Source organism: Drosophila nasuta, chromosome 2L (genome assembly GCF_023558535.2).
Source record: "Drosophila nasuta strain 15112-1781.00 chromosome 2L, ASM2355853v1, whole genome shotgun sequence".
Taxonomy (NCBI): Eukaryota; Metazoa; Arthropoda; class Insecta; order Diptera; family Drosophilidae; genus Drosophila; species Drosophila nasuta.
In genome coordinates, this window is record NC_083455.1 from 153,805 (window position 1) to 175,982 (window position 22,178).

General features: G+C 35.3%; 1 protein-coding gene across 4 annotated transcripts in view; it reads left to right on the forward strand.

Moving 5' to 3' along the window:
• The first annotated feature begins 763 nt into the window (after positions 1 to 763).
• LOC132796444 (chaoptin) overlaps positions 764 to 22,178 on the forward strand; it is a 60,367-nt gene continuing 38,952 nt past the window's right edge. For 2 of the 4 annotated variants that reach the window (XM_060807620.1, XM_060807643.1), the window contains exon 1: positions 9,033 to 9,434. The gene's annotated coding sequence lies outside the window, so the exon portion shown is untranslated. Of the gene's footprint in view, positions 777 to 9,032; positions 9,439 to 22,178 lie in introns of those variants that run through there. The other 2 variants (XM_060807635.1, XM_060807626.1) reach the window with 2 other exon arrangements.

The window sequence follows — 22,178 nt, forward strand, 5'->3', positions numbered from 1 at the left end:
AAAATTTGCTATTTCTTAGCTATTTTAAACAATTTGTAATATTTGATTATATTTATTTATTTAAAGTCGACTAAAAAAAGTGGACCTTCAAATTTAATTTTCGGAAATCGTATATCGGCAATAGAGACGTTGTTTGTGGCTATCGATATATACACACCACGCTTACCGCCCAGCGTTATTATTTATCCCTTTTTAGCTTTTGGGTACTTGGTATTTTCTCAACATCGTTTCGCGCTCGCAATGCTACCATCTCTAATTCAAATTCACTGATTATTGTGTTTGTGCGGTTGTTTCTTAAATTGTATAAACAAAAAGTTCGCGATGCTTAGTTGGAAAACTTGAGGACTGTATTGCAAAAGATTTAACTAACAAATCAAAAGCATTTTGCAAATATTGCAAATGCACATTAAATGCAAAGTTGTGGGACTTGAAATCACCCGTTGAAACTAAAAAACACAAGGCAATACTTGAAGTACGGCGAGGTAACCAAACAATAGAGTTTCCCAAAACATTTACGGAGACATCCTCTAAGGAATCTGCTCTCTGCTTGTTTGTGGCTCAACACTGTTCAATCAGTTCGGTTGACCACCTTAATAATTTGTGCGCGCAAATCTTTGAAGAAAGCCAGTTAAAAATTCACCGAACAAGGTGCATGACAGTTATAAAAAATGTGCTGTCGCCACATTTCTAGGAATGTTTGCAAAACGACATTGCAAATTCAAAATTTAGCTTATTGATCGATGAATCGACAGATATAAGCTTTATAAAAATACTTGGTGAGTTTACCGCATTTTTCTAATAATTTGGTTCCGAGGAGGTGGAAATTGGGTAAGTTTTAAACAATTTGCTTATCGAAGAAGAATCATTAAATAATCAACACTGAATGTACAAAAATATAAGATTTTGTCATTGAAAACTAACGGCTATTTTAATTTACTATTTTTTAAGAAATCTAGCTATTTTTGGCTATTTTTTTTATGCTTTCACTGCTATAAACGACCACTAAGAGTTGGCAACACTGATTATAGTCACCAAATTGGAAAATCTGTAGCTTAGCGAGTGGAGCTGATTAGGGTACCGCGAAAAATAATTTATAATGCTCCAAATCAAGCCGAAAATGAAGACAAACTGCAAGCAAAGTGTGGAAATGGTCGAAAAATGGATATTGACGAGCGGGCAGACCGCCTTATTATGGGCAAGGTCCGTCAAAACCCCTAAATTTTGACCAGAACCCTTGCCAAGGAGTTGGAAGAAGGGTGTGACACGGTCAATTCACATGAAACCGTCCGCCAACTATTTCTGCAATTGTTACTAAATGGCAAGTGTTATTTTAAAGCTAGAGCTGCGAATTTTGGTATATACAATCACAACTATAGTAGTTGTGATTCCTGAAAATTTGATTGCGATCAGATAAAAATTGTGGAAGGTATTAAAACGCCTTCTTACTGGGGGTCTGAGTTGCTTTATCCGACAATCTGGTATATTGTGCCGTCTATGGTATCGATATATCAAATAAAAAAAATACTAAAATATACCGATCGGTAATTTTCAGTATTTTCGGTATATTTTAAAAATAATACCGCAATATTTTGCTTTTATTCAAAATGGGTAGCGGGTATCTCACAGTCGAGCACACTCGACTGTAACTTTCTTACTTGTTTTATTTGCGGGGCTGAATGCTAATGCTTTTAGATGGAGCACATAAGGCGATTTCCAGCTAATGTTCTTAAACTTTTTGTTCATACGCTGCGTTTGTTTTGTGCTATGATGCTAACTATTTTTTGCTGCACTTCTGATTCAGATAACTCCATGGATTCCCCTTTACTCGTTTGCTTAGTGTGTGTTTTGGAAAAGTTTAACTCTGTTGTCATCGAGCAACAAAAAATGAAATGCAATAAATTGTAAATTATTCTTCTTCGATATCTAGCGTTCTGCTTAAGGATTTAGAATGGGACCTTATCCATCCATCGTGTACCTCGATTTGCCATGTAAATTCGCAAGTTTTCGATTCATAGATCCGATCCTATGCTAAAACAGTAATGCCATAAAATATAACAAACCTCCTCAAATACTTCTTAATCATCCCTTTAAAATTTTCATCTGAATAGGGCTGGAACTGAATCAATAGTGAGATCCTGTTACTGTCAATGGTAACAAACCTTTTCAAAATACTTTACTTTGAAGGGCTGCCAGCAAAGTTGGGTTAGTGTATCTTACAATAAATAATCCCAATGTAAAAAAGTACATTATATTTTAATAAAAATATATAAAAATAGTTTTTAACATTGGCCAGGCTGTACTATAAAATTTATATTTTAACTATTTTAAATTCACGACTATGTAATTTAAATGTGTTTTTAGTGAATTTGTGGATAATTATATATAAGGTCTATGAAAACATGGAAACACCCTCGTTCGGATTTGGGTTTACTCATGTTTGGTTTATGTATTTCAAAGCACATTCTCTGCCTAAGACTGAGCTTGGGGTCGCACTGAAAGATTTATGTGCGTAAATTTCATGCTGACGGCATCAGGTGATTTAACACTTTAGATAACTTGAAACACTTTATAGTCCAGCTAGTCCCAACTCCTCAACCTTTCACACAAACAAACAAGCAAACAAACAGACAGAAAAAGTTCAAAGGGGAGTTGGTGAATTGCCAAGGACAAAAGTTGTATTTTTATTATTTTATTTTATTGCGCTTACATCTTTAAATATGTTTGCTTGCCTTTTTTGCCGCTTTTCTGTCCAGCTTTCTCTGACCTGAGTCGTGCATTCTGAGCCTATCACAAACACGACACTACCGTTTTACCCCAATCCCTACCTATTAGGCGGGGGTTAGCCAATGGAATTGATGTGTCTTTTGGGGTCATAAAAATTACAAAAAAAATCTTTTGCCTTTTTGGGCCAAGCTGATTGTGTGCGATTGAGAGCACCATCGGCTCCAGATTCTTTAGATAGCATGAAAACCATATAAATTATATTGAGCGTTGTGAATTAGTTTTTTATGTGGCACGCATTTAGAGAGAGTGAGAAATGGAATTAGATACGTGCAGTTTGAGGAGTCAATTTATGCAAGCCTCTGATTACTACACAAAAAGCTTTGATTTTTACTGATAAACTGATGCTGGTAGAACTTAATCATTTAATATTAATCTACACTCCATAATGTACGATAAGTTGCAGCGTTTCGTATTCCTGGTGGCTGAAACAATCTATCGCAATCGAAGCAGAACAATGGCAAGCAATTACCCAAAAAATAAAAAAAAATCAATCACGATTTAAAAATTCCGCTCCGGCTCATCTCATTGCAATAAGGAATTGTATTCGTTATTTCTATAAAATTATAATTATTATAAGAAAATAACATATATAGGTAAGAAACCTGTTAGACTGTGAGATACTCGCTACAAATTTTCAGTAAAGGCAAAACTGTGAAAGTAGTATTTTTGATTTAATAGTACATACATATATCATTTTAATGACGGAATATTATTATAATTATTATATTATATTAATAACTGTATCTATTGTTACACATTAATTTCGTGATCTTCACACGTTAATCTACGAATTCATCACCAACAAAAAATATATAATAATAAGTTATTCATTATATTCTATGAGATCTACATACATATCGCCCATACGGACGGACGGACATGTATTTATGGTCTCAACTGTTGACTACAGTTACAACACCAGTCTTCTTATCGATAGAATGCGGTAAAAAAACAAATAAAAACAACAGTCGAGCGTGCTTGGCTGTGAGATTCCACCAATCCATTTCCAATATGAATAAAACAGAGCGGTACTAGTGCGATATTTAGTTATACAAAATTAATATACCTAAAATATTTAGAATGATCAAGAATATATATACTTATTTGTGTCGAAGCTGCATCCTTTTACATTTCCTTAATGTAACGCTCAAAAGGTATTGAAGCGAAAATAACTTTTAATTGGTAAGAAACTATAAACTAAAAATTTATTTAACCACAATTAGCTGGGGGAACAACGAATAAAAACCGATTGAATAGACCAGATCCGCTATAAACAAAGTAGAGAGAAAATAGATATAAATGGATTCTATTAATTCTGCATTTACAAATAAACAGACCACCGCCTTCTAAGGTTAAATCGACTTAAAATTGTTTAAGTTATCCTCAACTTCAATTCAACTCAACTCAATTCGTCCGTGACTGTTTCGGATTCCCAAAAAATAATATATTACAAAAAAGAAAAATCTATTTTTGTAGATTTTCTAACATTTTGTCAATAAAATTTTGTGTTTTACCTTACATTGTCAATTAGCTCCTAAACATTAGGCAAATAAGCGAAATTAATTTATCACCAACCAATGATAAATTAATTAGTAGTTCATTTACTTTGAATATTTCTTAGCATGAATGAGTTTTTTAAATTTCATTGAAATTTATCAATAGGTCTTGAACCGTAAGCCACGACCAAAAAATAAAATTAAAAAAAAAATCAAGTAAGAAAGCTAAAGTCGAGTGTGCTCGACTGTGAAATACCTGCTACCCATTTTGAATAAAAGCAAAATATTGCACTATACAAAAAACAAAAATATACTAAATTGTATATTTTGTATATTAATACTGTATATTAATACTTCACTCAATGTATACTATAGAGGGCAAAATATACCAGATTGTCAGCCAAAGCAACTAAGACCCCTTGTAAGTAGGCGTTTTTGCCCATACAAAAGTATTTCTTTAATAACATCGACAATTTTTATCTGATCGCAATTATTCATTATTGTATATTCGCGACTCTAACTTTGCGGGGCCGAAGTGGGCGTGGTGAAAACTTGAAACAAACTTGATCTGCGTGAAAACATTACAAATGCTGTCTATCTCTTATAGTCTCTGAGATCCTGTGTTTCATACGGACAGACAGACGGACGCTGATCAAGAATACTTACTAGGGGTCTTAGTTGCTTTGGCTGACAATCTGGTATATTGAGCCGTCTATGGTATATTTTGAATGGTGTACTATATCGATATACCAAACATACCATTTGGTATATTTTTAGTATTTTCGGTATATTCAGTATATTTTTAGAAAAATACCGCAAAATATATTTCTTTTATTTAAAATGGGTAGCGGGTATCTCACAGTCGAGTACACTCGTCTGTAGCTTTCTTACTTGTTTAACTTTGTAACGGAAATATATGATCAGCGTCAACAGCTGAATCAACTGACTATAAAAGATAGAATTTTGATAGCACTTTTTACGTTTGCACGCAATTCAAGTTTGTTTCAAATTTTGCCACCCCTCTTCTGCCTTCGCAAATTGACAAAACTCGAATAACAAGTGTAATTTTAAAGCTAGAGTCGCGAATTTATATATCAGTATATACAATAATAACTATAGTCTTTGTAATTCCTGAAAGTTTGGTTGCGATCAGATTACAAATGAAGATATTAAAGAACCACTTTTGTACGGGGAAAACACCTACTTACTGGGGGTCTTAGTTGCTTTGGCTGACAATCTAGTATATTTTGTATATGATTTATTATTATTATTATTATATTAACATTATACATTATATTATATTATTATATTAACACACCAAATATACGTTTTTCATATTTTTTTGTATTTTATTGTATATTATTTCAGTATATTTTAGAAACAATTCCGTGCTGTTTTGCTTTTATTCAAAATGGGTAGCGGGTATTTCACAGTCGAGAATACTTGACTGTAGGTTTCTTACTTGCTTAATGTAATGAAATATCCAAATGAAAAAAGCATGATACATTAACATTGTATGAAGATTTTGTAACATTATTCATGTGTATACTAAGTGCACATAATACCTAAAATTACAATTGCGCTGCCAAAACAAATTAACAAATAGAAAAACACCAGGGTACAAAATTAATATACAAAAGTAATAAAAGAAATCAATCAGAAATAATTATAAAAATAAATAATTTGTAATAAATAAAAGCTATGCCAAATTCAAACAAGTAAGAAATCTATAGTCGAGTATGCTCGACTGTAAGATACCCGCCGAGAAAAACACGATTTCGCTCATCTGGAAACAGCGCTTAAGAACAGAACAGTGCTTTATTATTCGGTATTAATACTTTAGCTTCTTATTCGATTTATTTTTCGATTTGCGGAGGCGTAAGTGGACGAGGCAACAATTTAAGAACACTTGATCTGCGTGCATAACAAATGCTGTTTCTCTATACATATATCGACTCGATTACGCTGATTAAGATGTATAGACATGTTACATTCATTTGAAAACACAATGGTATAATACCCTTCTACGCTATGCTTCAATTTAAGAAAAATTCAGAAAATTGTTGTGATACACATGCACAATAAAGTCGCAGTAGGAATGTAACTGAAGACTTGAAGACTCTAAAAATTCTGGTTTTGATTTTTATTGTTAATTTCAAAATAATCTTGTTAAATCATATGCAAATAAAAAGTTTCATAAAGAAAAGATAAGCAAAATTGTAATTGAAAATAATTACAGCAGGCCACAGAGCTAAACGTTTTTGTCTAAAATTAATAATATGGCATTTTGCAATTCGGTGGATAAAAATATTCCTATAGATCAATGCTTGAACGCCTCCATAATGGTATTTGTTTGTTTTTTTAATTAAAATACGTGCAAAGGTCGCATTCGAGGTCAGAGGTCATTACCAAAGGTGCACCTGATCATACATACATATGTACATATGTTATATGTACATACATACATATGTCTATGTCTGTATTTTTATGCTGTGCATATACGGTTAGAATATGCCAGTGCGTCTGTTCACATACATACAGTGGATCACAGCTTATTTCAACCACCACCAACCGACAACTTTGAGTTAGTACACTGGCCAAACTAAAAAAGGTATTAACTTTATTTAAACGCAGGATTGTAGTTTAATGTCTTAACATAAATGATATTTTTTGATTTATCCTATAATTTTTTGTTTACTATATAAAATTATTGAAAAACAAAAAAATGCCAAAAAAAAAAGTACCACAGTTTATTTCAACCAGCTGAAAATAACTAAATATAAATATGTTAAACTGTGTATTTCGAATTTCTTATGACCTCCTTCTTGGTTAATAGCTCCTTCCAGACAGTTTGGAATAGATTCCACCCATTTTTTTTTTGATATAGGGGCTAATTTTGTCCCATTCTTGCACTAAAGCCGTTTTAAGGTTAGATTTGTTGGAAATTGGCCTTTTTCCGATGTTCTGGTCCAAAATGGCCCAAAAATTTTTTACAACATTTATGTCAGGTTACTGAGCTGATGGTTTCATGGCATGACGACAGTTGCAAATTAGCCAATCTTGCCCAATTCCTGACTTAAGCCTAGGGTCATTGTCTTGGTAGAAGCGGAAATCATCCTTAATGCCCAGTTTATCTGCACTTTGGATCAAATTGACATTCAGTACCTCTAGGTATTGAGTATAGTCAATGATCGCGTCAATAAAATTGAGTTTTTCGACTACGGCTGTGGACATACAGGCCCAAACCACAACACTACCACCGTAATGGGTGACTGTAGGCTTTAAATTTATGTTTTGAAGCCCGGAATTTGGATTCCGACCGACATATGGAGCTCCAACCAAGCCAAAAATGTTGATTTTGGACTCGTCCACAAATATGATTAAGTTCCAAAAGTTTTTATCCTTTCCAACATGCTCCTTGACAAATTTCAAAGGAGCCTTTTGATTCGCGCGCCTTATAAACGGTTTCTTGCGCCTTATACTGTCAATACTATACACAATGCAATAGATCAATAAAAAACCGTTATTGTCCTAGGAAACTGATCTTTGCACAGCAGCAAAGTGGCTGGTTGTAATAAGCTCTGGTACTTTTTTTGGCATTTTTTTGTTTTTCAATAATTTTATATAGTAAACAAAAAATTAGAGTATAAATGAAAAAGTATCTTGTATGTTAAAACATTTAACTAAAATCCTGCGTTTAAATAAAGTTAATATCTCTTTTAGTTTGGCCAGTATTCTGACTTAAAGTTGTCGGTTGGTGGTGGTTGAAATAAGCTGTGATCCACTGTACATGTATATTGTTACGTATAGTGGTGACTTTTCTGATTCATTATAAATTCTTTCAAGCATCATATATTAAGGTATGTTAAACATCCAACAAAAATAAGAACATCATTAAATGGGGCACGCATAAAAACATGCACCAAAAAGGAGTACAAACTTTATACTTACATATGTACGTACATATGTGCGTACGTACTATATGATATGTATGTACATATGTAGTATATATACATATGTATATATATTTCTTGGGTTATTCGGACACTTCGATTGCCTCGTAAAGGAGTGTGAGAAGAACGGAAAGAAGCTTGCAAATTGCTTGTGTGCGTGGTCATTTATCAGTCTTAGTTTCAGGGGTTAGAAATGTTTTACAATAAATTCAACAAGCATATTATTGGTTTGAGTTTATTAGCTGTCGGCCATTACCTCAGGCCAAAGAGCACATTCCAAGGAAGGATATGGCCTGTCTATCCAGGCAATACAACCCATTCCATTCCATAGTCCATTCAATCCGCCCTTCTTTACCCTTCTAGTATTAATTGACGAACCACTCATTCATTCATGTTTATTGTCAAGTGTCGTCAAATCACCTTCCACTTTTGGAACATTACATACATACATACATTCATATGTATAATGTTTGCCATGCTCTGCCGCAGCATTGCCAGATACAATTAAGCTCTGACTGCGCATGCTCTAACTCTCCCATAATCTCATATTCTTGCGCTCAGTTGACGTCATACTAGCTCCCATGCTTAATGCTGTTCGTTGCACTTTTGGCACGTTTTCACATTCGGCTGTTGCGCCTAGGACATTGTATTTCATATTGTATACTCGCTCACGTCGATTCATCGGAATTTGTCTTCGGCTTGCGCTTCGTGGTTGTTCTAAAAACGAACGTTCCGAGCGAAGGTCGTCGGCCATAAAATGCGCATTATGTTGTGCGGATGTGTCAGTACACGTTTGTTATTTGCCGCAACAACAGTGGGGCGCCGTCGGCGACAACTATAGCGGCAACGACAGCAGTAGCTAACGGTAACGGTAACGCAGAAAGTAGCGAAGTCAGCAAAAATCGTGGACTCCGCATCGAAATCGCATTCCGAATGGCGACCGTTTTAAGTACATAAAGCGCATTTCGCATTGGCGTGCAGTAGTGACGGTAAAGGAATCGGTCAAGAATATACAGAACACGCTAGTTCTTGTTATTGTTGTTTTAAATGGAGTGTGCTGGAATGCATAAAGTGTTTAAGTGAAGTGCTCCTCAAACTTTGGACGCGAAGAAAAGGCCAACAACCGTTAGTTATATGTATATGCAACAACTGGATACGGATACTTTCGACAATCTTTAAGCACTACCAAACAGCCAGTTAAGTAGGTAACGTTACCATTACCTTACCCCCGGCTCTCACCCATTCAGCACACATGCTCTTGAATAAAAGTTCAATTTCCTGCTTTAATTGAAGCGTAGTGCAAACAGCAAGCGACTTGTTCGCACACTGTCCAATTGCTCTGGCTATACGGCAACATAAGGTCTGGTTAAAGGAGGAAGTCAGAGATACACATATATATATAAAAAGAGAGACAGAAAGAAATATAGTAAAGAGAGGGAAAGATACATGCCTGACGGGGGCTGTTGGACGTTTGACTCTGGTCAGTCATTAGTCATTTGCTCATTTCCGCAAACGCAGCCGGACGTACAGCACTTGTAAGCCAATAAACAAGCGATGGCAACGAAAGAACGGACGATACGCAGGCGAGGACGAGGAATATGGGGAAGTAGACAGTCACTCACATTTCTCCCTAAGCCTACAATGAATGAAATACTGATATAAAGTTGGACGTATTCATGTCATGGTTTGTGATAAAGATGTGACGGGTTGGTCAACTTCATACAAGGGAGTGCTTGCGGCTTTTAGAAATCAACCGCAAGACGATTTTGTTCTACTTTAACTTTCATAGAATCATATACATAAATTTGTATCTTGAGCGACATTCTAAATTATTGGACAATTTTTCGTCGTGCTAACTTCTGCCTCCGATTTTTTGTAAAATCGATTTAACTTTGTTGGTACAAATTGCGTACATTTATTCCTTGTACATTGAGTTGGAATTGAAACTTTCTGCCTAAAAAAAATATATTTTACAGAAAATAAAAGTATTTTAAACTCGTTAAAGAATATTAGTATGTGTCACATATTCAATTCGACAATTTGAGTTAGTGGGTCTGTAATATTAGAGTTTTAATCATATAATTTATAAAGTTCAATGTTTCTATGTTGGTATTGGTAATCACAATAAAACGTATGACGTACGTGAAACTCCACATAGTGGACACATACATACATACATATATAATGCTGACCCCCTTCTGACACTTTTTAACCAAACTAATCTCGAGGACTAGAAGATGTAGAGTTATAATGTAGAGATGGAGAGTAATCGATGACACTATTGATAGTTGGGCGCTATCGAGCCACAATCGATAGCAGCAGATACTTTCGAAAGTGGCCCAACCACTATCGATTGTGGCATCGATAGCTGGCGTCTCACATTGTTCTGTGTAAAATCGTCAGCAATAAAGAAAATATAAGTACATATGGATCGCGTTTTAAAAATAGGTATGTTTAATGTATTAAACATAAGTATTTTGATATATAATGTGTCAAATTTAATATGAAAGTCAAATGTCCGCAACACCTAGTGCGTCAAGTAAAGATAAGATGTGGAATAGTATTACAAAAAATTTCACAAGTCTGGAAGTATTTCAAGAGGTTAAACGTTAAAAAACTTGTGAAATTCCTTGACTGCTGCAAAGAATACAAGACAAACGGCAAGACGACAAAGTTTGTATTACAAGTGATATTATCGGTGACAATCGATAACACTATTTATGGTTCAAAATTAACTGTCGTCGAATATCGATGGCGCCTACTATCGATAGTTCTTCGTATTTACTATAATTGTGTTTTGACACCACTTATTATCATTGCAGACAGATTATTTTGTTTCCTCCCGCCCTTGTAAATATAAAATCGCATAGCAAGGGCAATTTTAAAGCTATCGTTGATTTTATTACATACAATAACATTTTTTATATCCTTTTCCAATCAGAAACCAATCAGATAAAAATTGTAGAAAGTGATTAGTTGACATTCTGGTATATTTTATCTGGTATTCCGAAATACCAAATATAACCTTAAGAATATTTTAATATTCTTTCGTTTTATTTAAGAATTAGCTTAATTTTGTAATTAAGTTACTAAATACTGAGACCACTGTTCCGCGGATAATTCTGGTGGTCGTACCGTACGTGTTTTTTCTTGACAACATCTCACTGAGTGATATGTTACTTATATTCTAAAGGAATAGTTCTTCACTAGGAACAAGAAAGGAGTTGCAACTGAATATGTGTCCTATTAAAATACAATAACAGAGACAGAGCTCAAGAACGTACATCAAGCAGCATTCCGCTCATAAAGCATTAGCATAGGTGTAATGGAAAAAAGACAAAAAGAAAACAGAGCAGCGACGCAATACAGATGGCACCTCCTCTGCAAATACTCACCGTGTCCCACCTAACCCAAATTGTTGTTTCTTCATGGTTCGCTTTTTCGCCCGCCTGTTTCTCTTTCTCATTGCCATGATATTTCTTTTTTTGACTTGACTGACGGCTCGCAACGCGACAAATACAAGCCTCAGCCAGTGCACTAGCTAGCCCTAGACCACCCCATCCATACGGTCTACCCCTCCCTCGAAAAGCAAGCTACAAAAACCAAGGCATTGGGGAAACTTGTTTTGTAATTGTTTTTGTGTCGAGATGTTGTTTGTGTTTTTTGTTGCTACTATTCGTGCTTCTTTTTGTTTTGGGTTTTCTTATGCCGTTGCCCTTACCTATGAAAGGGATGAAGGGACACAGTCAGGACTACCCCCGGTCCATTATCACGTACATCCCAGTCAGAAATTAGTCTTGCTGACTAAAATATGCCTGCTTACACATTATTTATAAAAAATTCTTAAGACTGGTGACTTTTTTTGTGTGGTCTACAAACCAGCCAAGCGGACTATAAGCCAATGCTTGAAAAAAATTGTGTGGTAATGAAACATTTAAATCGTACTTCTGAGTATAGACACAAAGTCTCTGTATTCTTTTGGTTCCAAGTATTGATCATTTTACACTTGCCGGCTAGACAACACACAAAGAGCATGCGCATTCACATTCGTTCGTGCTTTTAATACGTAGCGGGTGAACATTGCAGGGATTCTGAAAGCGACATTGCTGGGTTTATTCTGAAAACGTGGACTTGCTTAAGAGATCTATTCGAAGGTTTTAAAAATTCTGGGTTTAAGAGTTTGAAACTCTTGACAGAGTCTCAGACGCGAAGAAGCCCTAGACACGTCTATCTATTGCCTGAAATCATTTCTACCGAATATTTTCCACTTTCGTCTGCAAGCTAATGTCATTTGGTTCTTCGTCTTTTTAAAATTCCAGTTGTTGAAGTCCATCATAATGATATTATGTCGTTAAATGTCGAAGTTCCAATTTCTGCTCCGATTTTGGCACAGTTGGGAATGGTCGATGAAATTCAGTATTCTCAATCCTCTATTGAAGTTAGTCAACTATTTTAGAATCTCGTCTGGTCCATTAATTGTCTAGAATATGATAGTTACAGTGCCACTGCTTAAACAAATTTTTACCCTTGATGCGACATCTGTTGATGTTCGGGATTATAAAAAAACTCAAGCCACTACTAAAGTGCACAAATTCGGTTTTCGTTATGAAGGGAAAATTTCCTTCTGCTGTTCCTCGTGAACAATTTAGAAAGATTTGCTGCAAAGAGTTTGGACAGGATTAAAAAGTGGCTTAAAAAGCTTTCCATTGGGTATATAGGTATTATAACTTTACGCCTGCAGGTAATGTATGCAACAGACAGAAGGAGGCATCTCTGACCAACGAAAGTATATACATATATTCTTATTCAGCGTCAACAGCCGAGACGATATGTCCGTCTGTTTGTCTGTCCGTCCGCCCGTATGAAAGCCCGGACTTTAGACACTATAAGAGAGAGAGAGAGATATTATTTTTTTTCTTAACATTTGCTATTTGTGCACTCAGATCAACAACAGTATTTATGATTCTTGAGAATTTAGTTGCGATCAGATAAACATTGTAGAAGTTACTGCCTAAATTTTGTACTATCTGGTATATTTTGAGTATATAGCTTTCGGTATATTATTGTGTCATTTCAGTATATTAATTTGGTACATTTTTAGAATATGATTTTATTGAAAACGGAAAGCGGGTATCTCACAAAAAACACACTCGACTGTAACTTTCTTATTTGTTTTCTTTTAATGTCATTGCCCTTACTAAAACTTGGTTAAGACATGAAATTCTTGATACTGATAATTGTACAAGTACATTTTTACAGAGGTAATTGCATGCAGCGTCGCGTTAGTAGTGTTTTAATTGCCGTAGATGCTCATATTGCATTTGGATTTATTGGACACTGCAGGTTTTCCTGTTCGTATATGCCTCCAGCTCCTTATGAAGCTTTGTATTTAACTTTTATGAATTTTTTGCATTCATTCTGATTGTGATAATTTGAAATTTCTTGGTGATTTATTTCATGCTAGTTTATTGTTGAAAAAGTTAATCCAATCAATCTATTGAAAATGTTCAGTAAATCTAAATTCAAATAAAATCAATACATTTGAAAAATTTAAATATTGCTAAACAAAGGGCATACTCTGTTGAAGATGCGATATTTATATTTAAAAAAACTTTCGATCGAACAAAGAGAAAAACCGAAATATCAAAGATAGATATTTAGTACACAAAACAGTGTCTTTACTTTTGGTTGCGATTGGATAAAAAACTTTAAAGTTATTCAAGAAGTAATATTCTAAGTAATTATATATATGTATATGTTGAAATCAAATAAACTTTATCTTAACCCCAGCTTGTCCTATATTTGCCTATCTTAGTTTTATGCGAAGAATAATTGTTTGCTGTATGTATTCGGTTGAACATATTTAACATTTCATGAAACAATATAGCTATATAGCTGTGAATTATACAATACAACTTGATTTCTATCATTTAATAATAAAATAATAGTTTTTCAAAATAATTATTGTTATTTCAACGAAATTAAAGTTTCATAAAAAAGGTTTAAGTAAAAGCGTTGATCTAAACGTTTGCCAAATCAATTTTAAAAATTAAAAATTGAATTGGCGATGAAATGATCCGTTACGTGACTTGGAAAGACTTATAAAAAACCATTTAAATTTTTCCTAAATTTGGTCAAAGAGCTATTTGTAAATAGACTAGCAGCTGTTGTTATAAGATATTCCATAAGAAGCTGGGGCCGAAAGGTTCGAGGCAGACGCAAATATATGTATGTATGTAAGTGCTCGTATACGAGACTCAACCGCACAGAAATAGGAATAGGCCACAGTCAGAATTAGACCGACATCAATAAACCTCAAATAAGCCGTGTGTTTTGACATAGATTTAAATTGACATGTCTGTGCAAACAAAACGCAGAACAGAAAGTCGGGGAAATGGTGAGTGTGAATCGTTGAAGAGGCTTGCGGCTTACAGTGGAATTCGCATCGGTCGAGTGGGCCACATTTATAATCGAACCTCTTCTTTCACTCACAACTAAACCTACATTCATTAACATACGCATTTGCTTTAACATTTACATTTGCCTAATGCACAAGCGTTGGGTCATGGCAATCACTTTATTTTAACTTTTAAAAAATTTGATTTTGCCAACATATTGCGAATACATATGTACATACAAACGCGAAGACAGAAGTAAAAGAATATAAATAAAAATGCAAAATAGTTTATCATTTAACATATTTGACGGCCCTTGGGTGTGCCCTCTCGTTCGTTACAAAAATTGTTTGCTAGACATTAAATTCGAGGATGGCAGTTGCAAGCCAAGTTGAAGATTGGTTAGTAGAGGTGATTGGGATGTTGATCTTGTATAATAAGGTATGAGAATGTTATCTATCCAAGCGTCGCGAAACCATTGGCATTTTTCTGTAGGAGCACGTCTCCATGTCGTTGGCTGTATTTCAATCTCGGATTTTCGATGCCTACAAGAACATGTGTAATGCCCTGTTTCCACAGCACCAAACACTCGGTTTTTATACCCCCCTACCCATAGAGTAGAAGGGTATTATAACTTTGTGCTGGCAGGAAATGTATGTAACAGATAGAAGGAGACATCTCCGACCCTACAATGTATATATATTCTTGATCAGCGTCAACAGCCGAGACGAAATAACCATGTCCGTCTGTCCGTATGAACACCTAGATCTCAGTGACCATAAGAGACAGAGCTATAATTTTTTTTTCGACAGTATTTGCTTTGGTATATACAATAACGACTATCGAAATTGCGATTCCTAAAAATTTGGTTGCGATCAGATAAAAATTGTCTAAGTTACTAAAGAAATACTTTTGTATGGGCAAAAACACCTTCTATGTAAGTATGTAGTATATGTTTGCGTATTCGTATATACATATGTACATACATACATGCTCGCCTATATTAGTATCTGTATGCATAGAGGGCTCATAAGCAATGCGATAGCTCTGGTGGTAGAGTGCAAGTTGAGCATGTTGTGGTGCTCGGGTTCCAGCCCGGTCGGGGTACAAACTTTTCTTTTTTTTTAAGAACTTCTTTCAAGGACTGGGGACAAAGTTTATTGTTGGAGGCGACTTTAATGCCAAACACCCATGGTGGGGCTCCAGATTAATTAACCCTAAGGGATCCGAATTATATAAATGCATACGAAACAATAATATAACAACTCTCTCAACTGGTAAGCCTACATACTGGCCTACAGATACTCGTAAAACTCCCAGACTTGATTGACTTCGTAGCATTCTCTGGTATCCCTCAAACTCATATGCGCGTAATGGAAAGTTTCGATCTTAATTCAGATCACTCTCCGATAATAGCAACCTATAGCACTATAGCTCATATGCTCGACAAGCCCTATAAAGTCATCTCTGCTTCCACAGACATTAACGCGTTTAAAAACTACCTTGAAGAAGCCATTACTCTAGACATTTCGTTAAAAACAGGAGAGGAAATAGACTATGCTGTGGAGCATTTCACAAATACAATTCACAGAGCGAGCTACATAAATACAAATCATACCCACAGAAACCAACAACCAAACCAATTATACCTTTCCACTGAAATTCGAGAAAAGATTCAACACAAAAGGAACCTGAGAAAACGTTGGCAAGAAACTCACTATCCTGCAGACAAAAGACTTTTACAACAAAGCTGCATCTGAGCTTAGACAATTACTGTCCAACTTACGAAATGAATCTCTAGCTGCATATTTGAGAAATTTAGAACCAAATTCTAGCAACAAAGAGTATAACCTGTGGAGAGCAACTAAGTATCTAAAGAGACCAGCAAAAAGAAACTTAATTATCCGTAAAAACAATGGAAACTGGTGTAGATCTGACGAAGAACAAGCTGAGGCATTTGCACAACACCTGCACTCTGTGTTCCAGCCAAATGACATTGACAATCCTATGACAGAAGCTGAAATAGAAAACTTTCTTGGGTCACCTTGTCAAATGAGCTTGCCTATTAAAAGAATTCACTTTGACGAAGTCGTGTCAGAAATTAAATGCTTAAACAATAAAAAATCTCCAGGCCCGGATAAAATAGACGGCATCACTCTCAAAACTCTACCATTAAAATGCATACGATTTCTCACGCTAGTATTCAACGCTATTCTCAGGCTAGACCATTTCCCAAGTCAATGGAAATGTGCAGAAATCATTATGATCCTTAAGCCAAACAAGCCAGAAGCTGAACTATCATCCTACCGTCCCATTAGTCTGTTGACAATATTCTCGAAAGTATTTGAAAAATACTACTTAAGAGGATGTTGCCAATTTTGGACGAACTTGCCATCATTCAGAATATCAATTCGGATTTAGAAGAGGCCACGGCACCACTGAACAATGTCACAGGGTTATTAATGAAATTGTATATGCACTTGAGAACAAAAAATACTGTACTGCTACGTTTCTCGATGTTCAACAAGCGTTTGATCGTGTTTGGCACAATGGATTGCTCTTCAAGATAAAGAATTGGCTACCTGCCCCATACTATCTATTACTGAGATCCTACTTGTCGAAAAGATGCTTCTACGTTCAGCAGAGAAATGATACGTCAACACTATTTCTCATAAACGCAGGCGTTCCTCAAGGGAGTGTACTGGGACCAGTCCTCTACACTCTATACACGGCAGATATGCCAGCAACAAACAATTGCACCATTGCAACATATGCTGACGATACAGCCATTCTGGCAACAAGCTCTTCTCGAGACGAAGCATCTCAGCTGTTGCAAAGTGAGCTCAGTCTGATTGAAGCCTGGTTTCTTCGCTGGAAAATTAAAATAAATTCCCTGAAGTCTGTCCAAATAACTTTTGCACTAAGACCAGGAAGATGCCCAAATGTAACACTATACGGCTCAGCAATTCCAGAAGATACCTGTGTGAAGTATCTTGGCATGCACCTCGACCGCAGACTAACATGGAAACCGCACTTAAAAGCGAAATGTCAACAACTTAAAATAAAAACACTGAAAATGTCCTGGGTACTAAGTAGAAAATCAGCGGTTACTTTGGAAAACAAAATTCTCCTCTACAAAGCCATTTTGAAGCCTGTTTGGACATACGCTATTCAGCTCTGGGGAACAACTAGCAATTCAAATATTGAAATACTTCAGCGCTACCAATCAAAAACATTGCGACAAATTGTTAACGCTCCATTTTATGTAACCAATGCAAATATTCACAGAGATTTAAATATTCCAACTATAAAAGAAGAGATTAAGAAATATAGTAAAAAATACACAGACAGACTTCACAATCATGAAAATAATTTAGCCCTAGCTCTTTTAGACAATAGCTCAACTGTTAGAAGACTTAAAAGATTTCACATTCTTGATCTCCCTGATAGGTAAATTTTAAGTAAACAAGATGTTATATTTAATAGCAGGTTTCACTGGAAATCTGCTATTCCTGTTATGTAAATATTAGTCATAAAATTTTCTTATTGTCTTAAGACAGATTGTAAATAAAAAATTAAACGAAAAAAAAAATTTAAGAATTAGCTTAATTTTGTAATTAAGTTACTAAATACTGAGACCACTGTTCCGCGGATAATTCTGGTGGTCGTACCGTACGTGTTTTTTCTTGACAACATCTCACTGAGTGATATGTTACTTATATTCTAAAGGAATAGTTCTTCACTAGGAACAAGAAAGGAGTTGCAACTGAATATGTGTCCTATTAAAATACAATAACAGAGACAGAGCTCAAGAACGTACATCAAGCAGCATTCCGCTCATAAAGCATTAGCATAGGTGTAATGGAAAAAAGACAAAAAGAAAACAGAGCAGCGACGCAATACAGATGGCACCTCCTCTGCAAATACTCACCGTGTCCCACCTAACCCAAATTGTTGTTTCTTCATGGTTCGCTTTTTCGCCCGCCTGTTTCTCTTTCTCATTGCCATGATATTTCTTTTTTTGACTTGACTGACGGCTCGCAACGCGACAAATACAAGCCTCAGCCAGTGCACTAGCTAGCCCTAGACCACCCCATCCATACGGTCTACCCCTCCCTCGAAAAGCAAGCTACAAAAACCAAGGCATTGGGGAAACTTGTTTTGTAATTGTTTTTGTGTCGAGATGTTGTTTGTGTTTTTTGTTGCTACTATTCGTGCTTCTTTTGTTTTGGGTTTTCTTATGCCGTTGCCCTTACCTATGAAAGGGATGAAGGGACACAGTCAGGACTACCCCCGGTCCATTATCACGTACATCCCAGTCAGAAATTAGTCTTGCTGACTAAAATATGCCTGCTTACACATTATTTATAAAAAATTCTTAAGACTGGTGACTTTTTTTGTGTGGTCTACAAACCAGCCAAGCGGACTATAAGCCAATGCTTGAAAAAAATTGTGTGGTAATGAAACATTTAAATCGTACTTCTGAGTATAGACACAAAGTCTCTGTATTCTTTTGGTTCCAAGTATTGATCATTTTACACTTGCCGGCTAGACAACACACAAAGAGCATGCGCATTCACATTCGTTCGTGCTTTTAATACGTAGCGGGTGAACATTGCAGGGATTCTGAAAGCGACATTGCTGGGTTTATTCTGAAAACGTGGACTTGCTTAAGAGATCTATTCGAAGGTTTTAAAATTCTGGGTTTAAGAGTTTGAAACTCTTGACAGAGTCTCAGACGCGAAGAAGCCCTAGACACGTCTATCTATTGCCTGAAATCATTTCTACCGAATATTTTCCACTTTCGTCTGCAAGCTAATGTCATTTGGTTCTTCGTCTTTTTAAAATTCCAGTTGTTGAAGTCCATCATAATGATATTATGTCGTTAAATGTCGAAGTTCCAATTTCTGCTCCGATTTTGGCACAGTTGGGAATGGTCGATGAAATTCAGTATTCTCAATCCTCTATTGAAGTTAGTCAACTATTTTAGAATCTCGTCTGGTCCATTAATTGTCTAGAATATGATAGTTACAGTGCCACTGCTTAAACAAATTTTTACCCTTGATGCGACATCTGTTGATGTTCGGGATTATAAAAAACTCAAGCCACTACTAAAGTGCACAAATTCGGTTTTCGTTATGAAGGGAAAATTTCCTTCTGCTGTTCCTCGTGAACAATTTAGAAAGATTTGCTGCAAAGAGTTTGGACAGGATTAAAAAGTGGCTTAAAAAGCTTTCCATTGGGTATATAGGTATTATAACTTTACGCCTGCAGGTAATGTATGCAACAGACAGAAGGAGGCATCTCTGACCAACGAAAGTATATACATATATTCTTATTCAGCGTCAACAGCCGAGACGATATGTCCGTCTGTTTGTCTGTCCGTCCGCCCGTATGAAAGCCCGGACTTTAGACACTATAAGAGAGAGAGAGAGATATTTTTTTTCTTAACATTTGCTATTTGTGCACTCAGATCAACAACAGTATTTATGATTCTTGAGAATTTAGTTGCGATCAGATAAACATTGTAGAAGTTACTGCCTAAATTTTGTACTATCTGGTATATTTTGAGTATATAGCTTTCGGTATATTATTGTGTCATTTCAGTATATTAATTTGGTACATTTTTAGAATATGATTTTATTGAAAACGGAAAGCGGGTATCTCACAAAAAACACACTCGACTGTAACTTTCTTATTTGTTTTCTTTTAATGTCATTGCCCTTACTAAAACTTGGTTAAGACATGAAATTCTTGATACTGATAATTGTACAAGTACATTTTTACAGAGGTAATTGCATGCAGCGTCGCGTTAGTAGTGTTTTAATTGCCGTAGATGCTCATATTGCATTTGGATTTATTGGACACTGCAGGTTTTCCTGTTCGTATATGCCTCCAGCTCCTTATGAAGCTTTGTATTTAACTTTTATGAATTTTTTGCATTCATTCTGATTGTGATAATTTGAAATTTCTTGGTGATTTATTTCATGCTAGTTTATTGTTGAAAAAGTTAATCCAATCAATCTATTGAAAATGTTCAGTAAATCTAAATTCAAATAAAATCAATACATTTGAAAAATTTAAATATTGCTAAACAAAGGGCATACTCTGTTGAAGATGCGATATTTATATTTAAAAAAACTTTCGATCGAACAAAGAGAAAAACCGAAATATCAAAGATAGATATTTAGTACACAAAACAGTGTCTTTACTTTTGGTTGCGATTGGATAAAAACTTTAAAGTTATTCAAGAAGTAATATTCTAAGTAATTATATATATGTATATGTTGAAATCAAATAAACTTTATCTTAACCCCAGCTTGTCCTATATTTGCCTATCTTAGTTTTATGCGAAGAATAATTGTTTGCTGTATGTATTCGGTTGAACATATTTAACATTTCATGAAACAATATAGCTATATAGCTGTGAATTATACAATACAACTTGATTTCTATCATTTAATAATAAAATAATAGTTTTTCAAAATAATTATTGTTATTTCAACGAAATTAAAGTTTCATAAAAAGGTTTAAGTAAAAGCGTTGATCTAAACGTTTGCCAAATCAATTTTAAAATTAAAAATTGAATTGGCGATGAAATGATCCGTTACGTGACTTGGAAAGACTTATAAAAACCATTTAAATTTTTCCTAAATTTGGTCAAAGAGCTATTTGTAAATAGACTAGCAGCTGTTGTTATAAGATATTCCATAAGAAGCTGGGGCCGAAAGGTTCGAGGCAGACGCAAATATATGTATGTATGTAAGTGCTCGTATACGAGACTCAACCGCACAGAAATAGGAATAGGCCACAGTCAGAATTAGACCGACATCAATAAACCTCAAATAAGCCGTGTGTTTTGACATAGATTTAAATTGACATGTCTGTGCAAACAAAACGCAGAACAGAAAGTCGGGGAAATGGTGAGTGTGAATCGTTGAAGAGGCTTGCGGCTTACAGTGGAATTCGCATCGGTCGAGTGGGCCACATTTATAATCGAACCTCTTCTTTCACTCACAACTAAACCTACATTCATTAACATACGCATTTGCTTTAACATTTACATTTGCCTAATGCACAAGCGTTGGGTCATGGCAATCACTTTATTTTAACTTTTAAAAAATTTGATTTTGCCAACATATTGCGAATACATATGTACATACAAACGCGAAGACAGAAGTAAAAGAATATAAATAAAAATGCAAAATAGTTTATCATTTAACATATTTGACGGCCCTTGGGTGTGCCCTCTCGTTCGTTACAAAAATTGTTTGCTAGACATTAAATTCGAGGATGGCAGTTGCAAGCCAAGTTGAAGATTGGTTAGTAGAGGTGATTGGGATGTTGATCTTGTATAATAAGGTATGAGAATGTTATCTATCCAAGCGTCGCGAAACCATTGGCATTTTTCTGTAGGAGCACGTCTCCATGTCGTTGGCTGTATTTCAATCTCGGATTTTCGATGCCTACAAGAACATGTGTAATGCCCTGTTTCCACAGCACCAAACACTCGGTTTTATACCCCTACCCATAGAGTAGAAGGGTATTAT